At 43.7% G+C, this 13,361-nt stretch overlaps 1 protein-coding gene across 1 annotated transcript in view; it reads left to right on the forward strand.

Moving 5' to 3' along the window:
* sncb (synuclein, beta) overlaps window positions 1-13,361 on the forward strand; it is a 118,848-nt gene that overhangs the window by 81,903 nt on the left and 23,584 nt on the right. The gene's annotated exons all lie outside the window — the stretch shown is intronic.

The raw sequence follows: 13,361 nt of genomic DNA on the forward strand, positions 1-13,361 counted from the left end.
TAGACACAGACCTTTGTGAAAAGTCAAAGGGTGGTGGTGTTTATTTCTGTATTAATGAAACTGGTAAATGTTTCACACAAACTTAATTAAACTTCTCAGATACAAACAGCTAGATAAATGGCCTTCCGGAGATGGGAAGACTTTGGATCACTATTATTATTACACTATACTGGATACATACAGGGCTTTACCTTGCACACTGCTGGGTAAATTTGACCACGTAATGCTACTGTTCTTAGGCACTTACAAGTAAAAGCTGAAATCAGTGAGAAAATCTATACATTCATGGTCTGCTAATGCAGCTGGAAAATTACAAGACTATTTGGATTGTTGGATGTCTTTAAAAATGCTTGTGAAAACATTCACAAGCAGACATACACTATAACATCTTATACCAGCTTCCATGAAGAGGTATACATTCCAAGTATTGTGATCTGTAACAATGGAAAGTATTCACTCACCAAAGAAATAAGGATTATTTGCCAAGTAAAAGAAGCAGTTCATAAAACATGGTAAGGAAGTCTACAAACAGGGTAGGAATCAGATGAACAATGCAATAAGATATACTAAATGGAAACACAAAAGTAAACTGGAGCTTCAGTTTTCAGAAATCCATAGCTTCTCTGTATGGAAGCCTTCAATCTATTATTAGCTTTAAACAAGGTACTGCCCAGTGCCACTTAAATTCTTCCCTCACTGACAAACTTAGGTTTTTAAACATATGTGAAAAATAAGGAGCTGAGTATCAAAAAAACTGGTTCTGACACATGATACTTCTTTTCAAAAGCCTCACTCTTCCTCTTATTATTACTTGATAAAAAAGATGTGTGGAAGCTGTTTTCAAGACAAAACACAATACAATGCCTTCTCCTTCTTCAGGCCGCCTCCTTCTCTTTCCTCCATACCTCGTCCGTCTTCCACCCGACTCTAGTCACCATATGAAGGGAGGAGCCCATTTTATATTCCCCCAGATGTGCACCAGGTGTGTTCCAGCAATCTTCCACCGACACTCCCCAGTGTGGCAAGAGTGCCGGCTGCACACCCGGAAGCACTCCGGGTGTCCCTGCTCCTCTTCCCCCCAGCACTTCTGGGTGTGGCGGAAGTGCTGAGGTCCAGGGCTCCAAAGGCATAGGGGCTCCCCTGGCGGTGACCATGGGCCCCTACAGGGTTGAGCTTCAAAGCTCTGTACCAAAAAGGTACCAGGGCAGTCGCCCCCACATGGTCTGGGGAAGGCGTAAGCCCTCCTGTGGTCCTCCTGGGTGTCCCGGCCGGGTCGCCCCCCCCAGCCATCTCTGACAGTGCCCCAACGCCAGTGAAGATCCGTCGGGCGGAGCATCTCATCCCGCGAGGGCAGCTCATCCCCGAAGTGGGTCCTACTCCTGCAGCTCCCGGGTCAGGTCCTGTCAAACAAACAGAAATAAGGGTGGAGACACTGCCTGGACACCACCAACTGGTGTCCTGTCGTGCCTCGCACAGGCAGCGCTCCCCCTTCTACCGGCACCCCAGGGCCTGCTCTTTTGGCACCCCCTCCGAGGTTTCTGTGCCCCTTTGGTCGGAGCTACTCGCGCCCTCCTATCCTCCGCCAGCTGTGGCAATATATATATACTGTATGTATATATATATATATATATATATATATATATATATATATATATATATATATATATATATATATATATATATATATATATATATATATAAATATATATATATATAGTGAATAAGGACACAAACAATGATAAAGGGTTGGGGATTTTAGCCTTGTATACTGCAAAATAAAGTTCGTCAATTGTTTTCAAAAAACTCAAAAGACATTGAAGGGAGGGAGGATGGACATTTTATGGTGGCGGACCGTAAATTAATGTGAGGAATGCTGGGAGGAGTCGTGATGGATTCTGGGAGCATGACGTCATCACGGGTCAGCAGAGGGAAGGAATGAACCCGGAAGTGTGCACTTTCTAGAGCCGTCCGGGCACTCTTTACAGTTGCGCCGTCTCTGCCTTTCTAAGGAAGTAAAGAAAGAAAGATTAGTACACTGCCGTTGTCCCCACGCGGTACGTTTTACGAAGCAAACCGGGTCGATAAGCTGTTCCCCAAGCACTCATGCCTGACAATATATATATATATATATTGTGACAGTTTGAGGCCCTTATCTTCCTCTTGAACCCTCTGACTCGACTCCAGACACCAGGTAAAAGTCCAAATATTACTTTTATTTAGACAATAACGTGCACAAAGCACCCTCCACTCCACAATATTCATAAATCATTAAACAATACACTAATCAATCCTCCACACTCCCAGACACTTTGCCACCCTTCCTCCCAGCTCAGCTCAGTGTACTGGTTTCCCAAAGTCCTTTATATAGTCCATGACCCAGAAGTGTTTCTCCCTTCTGTCCATGTGATCATGAACACTTCCAGGTCGGATAAAAAGCTCCTTTCTTCAACCCAGAAGCACGTCGTTTCCTCTTGTCATGTGATCATGACGCACCTCCGTGTTATTGGGCAAGTAAGAGTCCGGCAGCCTCCCCACAACGACTCCTGGTGGTCCCCATGGTATCCAGCAGGGCTGTGCATATAAACTACAAAGTCCATGAGGCCCTGCTGGAATTCAGGGAACGTCCATGCTGTTGGGAGAGCTCCACCTGGCAGCCTGGGGGTGAGGGCCGGAATATTTAGCCGGCCACCCACCACAATATATACAGTGGGGCAAAAAGTATTTAGTCAGCCACCAATTGTGCAAGTTCTCCCACTTAAAAAGATGAGAGAGGCCTGTAATTTTCATCATAGCTATACCACAACTATGAGAGACAAAATGAGAAAAAAATCCAGAAAATCACATTGTCTGATTTTTAAAGAATTTATTTGCAAATTATGGTGGAAAATAAGTATTTGGTCACCTACAAACAAGCAAGATTTCTGGCTCTCACAGACCTGTAATGTCTTCTGTAAGAGGCTCCTCTGTCCTCTACTCGTTACCTGTATTAATGGCACCTGTTTGAACTCGTTATCAATATAAAAGACACCTGTCCACAACCTCAAACAGTCACACTCCAAACTCCACTATGGCCAAGACCAAAGAGCTGTCAAAGGGCACCAGAAACAAAATTGTAGACCTGCACCAGGCTGGGAAGACTGAATCTGCAATAGGTAAGCAGCTTGGTGTGAAGAAATCAACTGTGTGAGCAATTATAGAAAATGGAAGACATACAAGACCACTGATAATCTCCCTCGATCTGGGGCTCCACGCAAGATCTCACCCCATGGGGTCAAAATGATCACAAGAACGGTGAGCAAAAATCCCAGAACCACACGGGGAGACCTAGTGAATGACCTGCAGAGAGCTGGGACCAAAGTAACAAAGGCTACCATCAGTAACACACTACGCCGCCAGGGACTCAAATCCTGCAGTGCCAGACGTGTCCCCCTGCTTAAGCCAGTACATGTGCAGGCCCGTCTGAAGTTTGCTAGAGAGCATTTGGATGATCCAGAAGAGGATTGGGAAAATGTCATATGGTCAGATAAAACCAAAATAGAACTTTTTGGTAAAAACTCTACTCGTCGTGTTTGGAGGAGAAAGAATGCTGAGTTGCAACCAAAGAACACCATACCTACTGTAAAGCATGGGGGTGGAAACATCATGCTTTGGGGCTATTTTTCTGCAAAGGGACCAGGACGACTGATCCGTGTAAAGGAAAGAATGAATGGGGCCATGTATCGTCAGATTTTGAGTGAAAACCTCCTTCCATCAGCAAGGGCATTGAAGATGAAACGTGACTGGGTCTTTCAGCATGACAATGATCCCAAACACACCACCCGGGTAACGAAGGAGTGGCTTCGTAAGAAGCATTTCAAGGTCCTGAAGTGGCCTAACCAGTCTCCAGATCTCAACCCCACAGAAAATCTTTGGAGGGAGTTGAAAGTCCGTGTTGCCCAGCGACAGCCCCAAAACATCAGTGCTCTAGTGGAGATCTGCATGGAGGAATGGGCCAAAATACCAGCAACAGTGTGTGAAAACCTTGTGAAGACTTACAGAAAACGTTTGACCTCTGTCATTGCCAACAAAGGGTATATAACAAAGTATTGAGATGAACTTTTGCTATTGACCAAATACTTTTTTTCCACCATAATTTGCAAATAAATTCTTCAAAAATCAGACAATGTGATTTTCTGGAATTTTTTTTTTCTCATTTTGTCTCTCATAGTTGAGGTATACCTATGATGAAAATTACAGGCCTCTCTCATCTTTTTAAGTGGGAGAACTTGCACAATTGGTGGCTGACTAAATACTTTTTTGCCCCATTGTGTGTATATATATATATATATATATATATATATATATATATATATATATATATATATATATATATATATAATATTTACACACACACACACAAACATATACATACACACACATACACTTTTATTTGCAAATCTCCTTTATGATTGCATTATACTGCAAAAGACAGCATAATTTTTACCTTCGCAACTTTTCTGTATTGCACAAGAACTGCCATAAACTCCTCCTCCCCACCCCCTTTCCTACCACTCCTCTGCACCTATGTTTATATATGTTGTGATGTGTGGGTTACAGACTTGCACAAGAGGGACAGAGGCAAGCCCAGGTTTCCGAAAAAAAATCAGCTTTATTGTTGTGAAGACAGGAACATTCTCAAAGCACTTATTCAAACTGGAGCTGTCATTCAAGCACATGCAGCATAAGGCAGTGATGATGATGTTATCCTGCATTCGCTCCCTTCTCAGATAAAAAGAACAGATAGCCAGACAGAAAAGTGAGTGCAAGACCAGGTGAGTGACCAGTTTTAAAAGTTCCCTGCATCACCCACCCTGTCCACTCGTAGCTGCACTGGCAGCAGACAAACAATCCTTGCTTGCGTTATCAGAGTTTCAGTGCACAGCACAGTTTTGGGGGTTGTCGGGTTCTCAAAAATCTCACAGTATAAATCAAGAAAATGAACAGCAGTGCAATGTTTTGACATGTGGCGTATCATTGTGAATTGTGTAATATGAAATTTTAAGTTTTATTTAATAAAAATTGATCTACAGCAGCAAGGTAAGCAGGTAAATACCACAAGAAAGCAAAATTCAGGTAATAAAGATATAAGAGAATTAAAACTTCTGAGGACCACAGTTGTTAGAAAAAAGTTAATTGACATCTATCAGACAAAGAGAAACTGACTGCATGCTTCTTCTGGGTCATCCTACAGTGTACTAGTGTGCTAGCTGGAGTCTATGATTTTTTTTTTAAGGAAACGGAAGAGTGTTATATTCTGGGGTCTGTTGGTGGTCATAATATTGTCTGCCATTCACAGGTCTTCTTTTAGTGTCAGGATGGGTTATGTAACTCAAAGTGCCCGAGAAGCTAATCATTACAACAGTTTAAGTACAGTGGAACCTCGGATCACGACCATAATTCGTTCCAAAACTCTGGTCGCAACCCAATTTGGTTGTGACCTGAACTAATTTCCCCCATAGGATTGTATATAAATACAATTAATCCGTTCCGGACCGTTTTTTAAAGATTTTTAAGCACAAAAATAGTTAATTATACCATTGAATGCACAGTGTAATAGTAAACTAAATGTAAAAACATTGAATAACACTGAGAAAACCTTGAACAGAGAAAACTAACATTGCAAGAGTTCACGCTGCAGCCTTACGAACCGCTCGCTGTAAACACTTTTTTTTAATGAGATTTAAGCACAGGGAAAAAAATAAAAATTTGAAAAATCCTTAATTTATACAAAAACTAACCATAAACAACCAAGAAAACTAACCTTGCATGAGTCGAGTTCTGGCATGAAGGAAGTGGGGAGGAAGAACTAGCCACTCGTAGAAGGATAGTTTTGTAGCAAATCGCCATGAATCTTCCTGACTTTCTCACATAACATCGCCTCGCTTACTCTATCCCCTGCAAGTTGCTTCTCGTTCAACCACACTAGCAACAGTATTTCCACCTCTTCCAGCACTTGAGGACTCTGCTTGGTTAACACTGTAACTCCTTTTGCAACATCAGCTGCTTTAATGGCCTCTTTCTGCTTTAGAATAGTCGAAATCGTAGATTCTTGTACTCGGTAGCAAGATTAGTAACACGAATGCCACGCTCATACTTTTCAATAATTTCTTTCTTTAATTCGATTTCAGTTTTCTTCAAGCCTTTCTTCTCACCAACACTACCACTCTTCACTTGCTTAGAGGCCATGGTTAATTGCAAAATTAATGCAAAAGCACAAGAAATAGAGCACAAAGAGTTCACAGCAAATGCACGCATGTCTGACCGAGAACAATGTACAGCGAGAGACTGAACACGTGCGGAAATCATCAGCGCATACGAACCAGAAGGGAAACTGGCTTGTTCGTCACCCGAGTGTGTGGTCGTGAACAGATGCAATAGTTTGACAAACTTTTTGGTCGTAACCCGATTTGTACATGTTCCGAGACGTTCATGACCTGAGGTTCCACTGTACTAAGGAGCAATGCGAGCTCCACCATCATTATGGTGTCCAGTAGGGATTAATACATTCAACAAGGTAAAAGTGGACAAGGTTATTCACTACTTTTTTAATCAAAAGGATGAGTTTAAGCTTGTCTATAAATTTAATGTACTGCCTGTAAAAGTGGCAGTCAATTAAGAAAATAGGAGTGAGGCACAGGAGAAAGATCAGAATCAAAATAAAGCAAGGGTTAAAATCAAATGTCAAAAAGAGAGAAAGCCAATTTGAAATTGTAAACCAAAAATCAAATTCCAGAGGTTTATTTCATTAACCAGTAATCTAAATAACAAGTAAAGAGAGTTGCTATGACTGGTGCAATCTTGGATACAAAATGACAGTCGAGATGACCTTTTAACCCTTCACCAATTAACCCAGTATCATCACCCTAGAGTCAATGCCCCTAGCAACCAGAACCTGCATCATAACAACAGTAGCCACAAAATGGCCGCCCCCATATTTGAAACAAAATGGTGTCTGAAAAAACATTAGACAAAAGTCCATTTCTAAATGAAGGCTCCAATGAAGAAAATACCCACAGAATTGCTTTTGGGCATAAACCCAAGAAATGACACCTAGATGAAGTTGTAGCCTCTGAAAAGCCTGGACAAAATAAAATGAAACTAAATTCATGACAGTTAACTGGAAGCAAAAATAAACACTTGAGAATTGTATCTGTGGTTGTCTAAAATTACCAAAGTTCTGCAGCTTTTAATCTACTGCATAGAACAGTTCAGGCAATAAATAGTGTGATGCATGTTCAGATAATTCCACCATCCATGCATCTTTGTTTTAAACATTTTAGTAAAACTGTACTGCGGTGGGCTGGCACCCTGCCCGAGGATTGTTTCCTCATTTGCACCCTGTGTTGGCTGGGATTGGCACCAGCAGACCCCTGTGACCCTGTAGTTAGGCTATAGCGGGTTGGATATTGGATGGATAGTAAAATTCAAAGCAAAACAGTTCACACAAAAATAGAGAAAAAATCATATTACAAAGAAAAGTAAGTTCTTGTTTAAAGAAAGTTCTGTTTAAGGCTTATTTATCTTGTTTAATTTCTCTCCAAGTTTGGTCATACAGTCATATGACATGTAGAATGGTCAGCATGGTCAGAAAGCTGTATGCCAAACTAGCCTAATCACCTTAATTAACACTCTGTTTAACATATATAGCTAAGAATTTCTATTTAAGGTTAACTTACAGGGAGTAAAAGACTATACCATAATCTAAGTAATTATGAGAAACTGATATTCTATTAAAATTAAGCAGACACTTATGTGGATTTAACATTAACATTAACTTTCTAAGTTTAACTCTTGCAAGAAGTGGATTTAAATTCTCACACTTTATCATTTTATTTATCAGTCTTGCCTTCAGTATTTGGAATTAAACCAGTAGCAATACAATAATTTAACAGTAAGATAGTAAAGCATTACAGAATTCAACTCTGCTTGACAAAAATGAATAAAGTAACTTTTCTGTAGTGTAGATATTAAAAACCACCCCGACACCCCAGGAAATTCATAACACTCTTCTTCAGTATGTGCAGTGGAGGAAGTGAAGAGAATTTTGAAGTAGTTAATTATCAGTTTTGACTTTGCTCCTACTTTATTTTCCTTACCCTTCTCTGCAGGACGGGGTCCCAGGCTGTTAAATTTATATCTAGGTAAATGAAGTGCACTCATTTTAAGAAGCAGAATAATAAAATGTATTGATAAGCAAAGAATGCAAAAATATAATATCTGCATACTGTATATACTAATGTAGAAGACAGCACATTACAGGTGAGGCAAACATGTAACACAGAAGAGGGTGGCTGTTCACTTGCTATTTACAGTTTATTAATTAATTTAACTTGGCACAGATGAACAGTTTTACAATACCAAGTCTTTGAGGATGTTGTCAGGTTCAAGTGGAAGACTTTTCTTGCATTTGAGTGCACTTAGTTTTTTTGTGACATGGTCCTTAGTTTGTGGTATGCTGTGCTTTTCACAGTCTTCTGTTAGGCTCTTTCCTGTGTCCTCTGAAAACTTAATAGAGAAAAGCATTATTCTTTCTGTTACAAGAGGTTATGCTCTGACAGTCCCTTTTTGAAGTAATAGCTGATTCCCAGTCTTCTCAGACTGGGCCCAGTCATTGGCATAGAGCTTGACTTGGCAGACTGGATCTTAGCTTTCCAGGTCCACAAAGAGAAGAGACTGTCCACTTTTAGCTCTCCAAGGAGAGGATGGCTTATTGGCTTTCTGGTTTCAGAGAGAGGTCCTCAACTTCACAAGTGAGTAGAGAGATAGGTGCGGCCAGTTATTGAAAGAAAGTATGAACTTGGGTGGTTGGATCAAGATCTCTTCTAGTTACTGAACCAGTGTCTACTCATAGTCACATTATTTTGCCAATCAATATTGCCACTCATTGAATTGCAGTCAGTCCTCCATATCCATGAATTCAACCAACCATGTATCGAAAATATATAAAAAAAAACCTCAGAAATTTCTGAAAGCAACATTTGAATTTGCCATGCACCAAACACTACACTGAATGAAAGTGGTCTGTAGCAAATGAACTGATCTGTAGGCATACCATGCTTTAGCTTCCTACCATATGAGGTGAATAAAATGGCTCATAGGAGTAAAACTACAGCTCATATATATAGCAGCCAACTGCTGAGCGACCACACTATTCTTCAGCAAGCTAGCTCTAATCACACAAGGCACCCTTGCTCTACTCTGTTAATCAATCAACCTCATTCTCTGGCAATTGCCTCCTTTATAAAAGGAAAGCTGTTTCTCACTCACCTATCCTACCTCGGCTTCAGAGCAATACCAATTCCCAAGGTGGGAAACGGTTTCCATCTTTACATTTCCCAAAGTACTGCACTTCTTAAATAAAACACAAGAAAGGCATACACATATTCCAGAAAATAAGGACACTTAAACAAATAAGAATGAACAATCATGAACTAAAATGTTAAACTGAAATTGGACTTCCTTAAACTGTTGCTTCCCTCCAAGTCAATAAAAGGGAGTCTGTCCATCAGCCAGCAGACACCTGGCCAGGGCACCAGCTTTAAACTTAGGTTAAGTTATTTATATGAGGCTCACTTTCAAAATGCTGTGTAGGTTAGAAATGGCTATAACACACACAGTCTGCCGGTAGGTAATCAGTACACTGTAAATTAAATACTAAAATTTCAACCGCCGAAACCATTATTATTGACGGGAACAAACAGGCACACAGCTGGAAATGAGGCACCATGTTTCTTTAAACAAAAGCCGTTTAACCGGCAATCCTGACTGTAAAGCACTGTGAGGACTTTGGCATCACATTGTGTTCACCCTTTGTTTCTCTGACAAAATGGCTCCTAACATCATTTAAATGGTCAAATCAATCCTTCAAAGGCCAAGAGGGAGCTTAAAGTGTCATCTCGCAACAAGAAAATAAAAATGTTAGATCTTTTGAAAAGTGGCATGTCACTTGCCAAAGTTATTATTCCCTAAACAATACCTTATAAGTTATTTACATAGCACTTACATTTTATTAGGTATTAACAGTAATCTAGAGATGATTTAAAGTATAAGGGAGTATGTACGTTATATGCAAATGTTATGCCCTTTTTGGAGTCCCTGGAGGGGGTGCTAGAGGGCATACCTTCTGGGGACTCCCTCGTTCTGCTGGGAGACTTCAATGCTCACGTGGGCAATGACAGTGAGACCTGGAAGGGCGTGATTGGGAGGAATGGCCCCCCTGATCTGAACCCGAGTGGTGTTTTGTTATTGGACTTCTGTGCTCGTCACGGATTATCCATAACGAACACCATGTTCAAGCATAGGGGTGTTCATATGTGCACTTGGCACCAGGACACCCTAGGCCTCAGTTCGATGATCGACTTTGTGCTCGTGTCGTCGGACTTGCGGCCACATGTCTTGGACACTCGGGTGAAGAGAGGGGCGGAGCTGTCAACTGATCACCACCTGGTGGTGAGTTGGCTTCGATGGTGGGGGAGGATGCCGGTCAGGCGTGGTAGGCCCAAACGTGTTGTGAGGGTCTGCTGGGAACGTCTGGCAGAGCCCCCTGTCAGAAGTAGCTTCAACTCCCACCTCCGGCAGAACTTCGACCACATCCCGAGGGAGGTGGGGGACATTGAGTCCGAATGGGCCATGTTCCGTGCCTCTATTGTTGAGGCAGCTGACCGGAGCTGTGGCCGTAAGGTGGTCGGTGCCTGTCGTGGCGGCAATCCCCGAACCCGTTGGTGGACACCGGCGGTGAAGGATGCCGTCAAGCTGAAGAAGGAGTCCTACAGGACCCTTTTCTCCTGTGGGACCCCGGAGGCAGCTGATAGGTACCGGCAGGCCAAGCGGAATGCGGCTTTGGTGGTTGCTGAGGCAAAAACTCGGGCGTGGGAGGAGTTTGGGGAGGCCATGGAGAACGACTTTCGGACGGCTTCGAGGAGATTCTGGTCCACCATCCGGCGTCTCAGGAAGGGGAAGCAGTGCAGTGTCAACACTGTATATGGTGGGGATGGTGCGCTGCTGACCTCCACTCGGGACGTTGTGGGTCGGTGGGGGGAATACTTCGAAGACCTCCTCAATCCCATTAACATGCCTTCCAATGAGGAAGCAGAGCCTGGGGACTCAGAGGTGGGCTCCCCCATCTCTGGGACTGAGGTCACCGAGGTGGTCAAAAAACTCCTTGGTGGCAGGGCCCCAGGGGTGGATGAGATACGCCCGGAGTTCCTCAAGGCTCTGGATGTTGTAGGACAGTCTTGGCTGACACGCCTCTGCAACATCGCATGGACATCAGGGACAGTGCCTCTGGATTGGCAGACCGGGGTGGTGGTCCCCCTCTTTAAGAAGGGGGATCGGAGGGTGTGTTCCAACTACAGAGGGATCACACTCCTCAGCCTCCCTGGAAAAGTCTATTCAGGGGTCCTGGAGAGGAGGGTCCGTCGGATAGTCGAGCCTCGGATTCAGGAGGAACAGTGTGGTTTTCGTCCTGGTCGCGGAACAGTGGACCAGCTCTATACCCTTAGCAGGGTCCTGGAGGGTGCATGGGAGTTTGCCCAACCAGTCTACATGTGTTTTGTGGACTTGGAAAAGGCATTCGACCGTGTCCCTCGGGGAATCCTGTGGGGGGTACTCCGAGAGTATGGGGTACCGGCCCCCCTGATAAGGGCTGTTCAGTCCCTGTACGATCGGTGCCAGAGCTTGGTCCGCATTGCCGGCAGTAAGTCGAACCCATTTCCAGTGAGAGTTGGACTCCGCCAGGGCTGCCCTTTGTCACCGATTCTGTTCATAACTTTTATGGACAGAATTTCTAGGCGCAGCCAGGGCGTTGAGAGGGTCCGGTTTGGTGGGCTCAGGATTGGGTCACTGCTTTTTGTAGATGATGTTGTCCTGTTTGCTTCATCAGGCCGTGATCTTCAGCTCTCTCTGGATCGGTTCGCAGCCGAGTGTGAAGCGGCTGGGATGAGAATCAGCACCTCCAAATCCGAGACCATGGTCCACAGCCGGAAAAGGGTGGAGTGCCCTCTCAGGGTTGGTAGCGAGATCCTGCCCCAAGTGGAGGAGTTCAAGTATCTCGGGGTCTTGTTCACGAGTGAGGGAAGAATGGAGCGTGAGATCGACAGGCGGATCGGTGCGGCATCCGCAGTAATGCGGGCGCTGCATCGGTCTGTCGTGGTGAAAAAGGAGCTGAGCCGCAAGGCGAAGCTCTCAATTTACCAGTCGATCTATGTTCCTACCTTCACCTATGGTCATGAGCTATGGGTAGTGACCGAAAGAACGAGATCGCGAATACAAGCGGCTGAAATGAGTTTCCTCCGCAGGGTGTCTGGGCTTTCCCTTAAAGATAGGGTGAAAAGCTCAGTCATCCGGGAGGGGCTCAGAGTAGAGCCGCTGCTCCTCCGCATCGAGAGGAGTCAGATGAGGTGGCTCGGGCATCTGATCAGGATGCCTCCTGGACGCCTCCCTGGTGAGGTGTTCCGGGCACGTCTAACCGGGAGGAGGCCCCGGGGAAGACCCAGGACACGCTGGAGGGACTATGTCTCTCGACTGGCCTGGGAACGCCTTGGGATTCTCCCGGAAGAGCTAGAAGAAGTGGCCGGGGAGAGGGAAGTCTGGGCATCTCTGCTCAAGCTGCTGCCCCCGCGACCCGACCTCGGATAAGCGGGAGACAATGGATGGATGGATGGATGGAGGGAGTATGTAGGTTATATGCAAATGTTATGCCATTTTATATAAAGGACTTGAGCACCCACAGATCTTGGTATTTGTGGGTGGTCCAGGAACCAATTCCCCACGGTTGCGGAGGGCCGACTATGTCCAGCTGGCAACTCTAACTGATGTCTCTGTAATGCTACTTGGTCTTGAATTGATCATCTTATTAGATAAGGTGTAGGGGCTGCATTCTGAAGTGTTAGTATGAGTTGCAGTTTAGCTCTTTATTCTAGAAGTGAACTAGCAGCTGGACCTCTGTATCCCTTACAAAATGGGCAATGCCCATTCTGTCCTACTGTAGAACATGAAGAAGTTTATCTTAAAATTATACAGTACTGCACGTCACACATATTTGGAAAAAAACCCTCATTCATGATCTAGTTAAATAGGGAAAGGATAATAGGTAGACAGAAGTTTGCTCCTGTTTCTCAACAGCTTTTTTGCCTCTTTAATAGAATTTTGACATTTGTGTCTTCCTGGCTTTTGAACTCTCACTTTTCTCTAGACCATCCTCTTGCTTTTGCCCTTTTGTTCCCAATCAAAAAACACTTAATTGCAGAAATCTGTTAGAAAATCTTTTTTTTTTTCAAGATAAAAAGAGTTGCAAAACTACAGCTTTTTAGGACTTAGAAAAT

Source organism: Erpetoichthys calabaricus, chromosome 11 (genome assembly GCF_900747795.2).
Source record: "Erpetoichthys calabaricus chromosome 11, fErpCal1.3, whole genome shotgun sequence".
Taxonomy (NCBI): domain Eukaryota; kingdom Metazoa; phylum Chordata; class Cladistia; order Polypteriformes; family Polypteridae; genus Erpetoichthys; species Erpetoichthys calabaricus.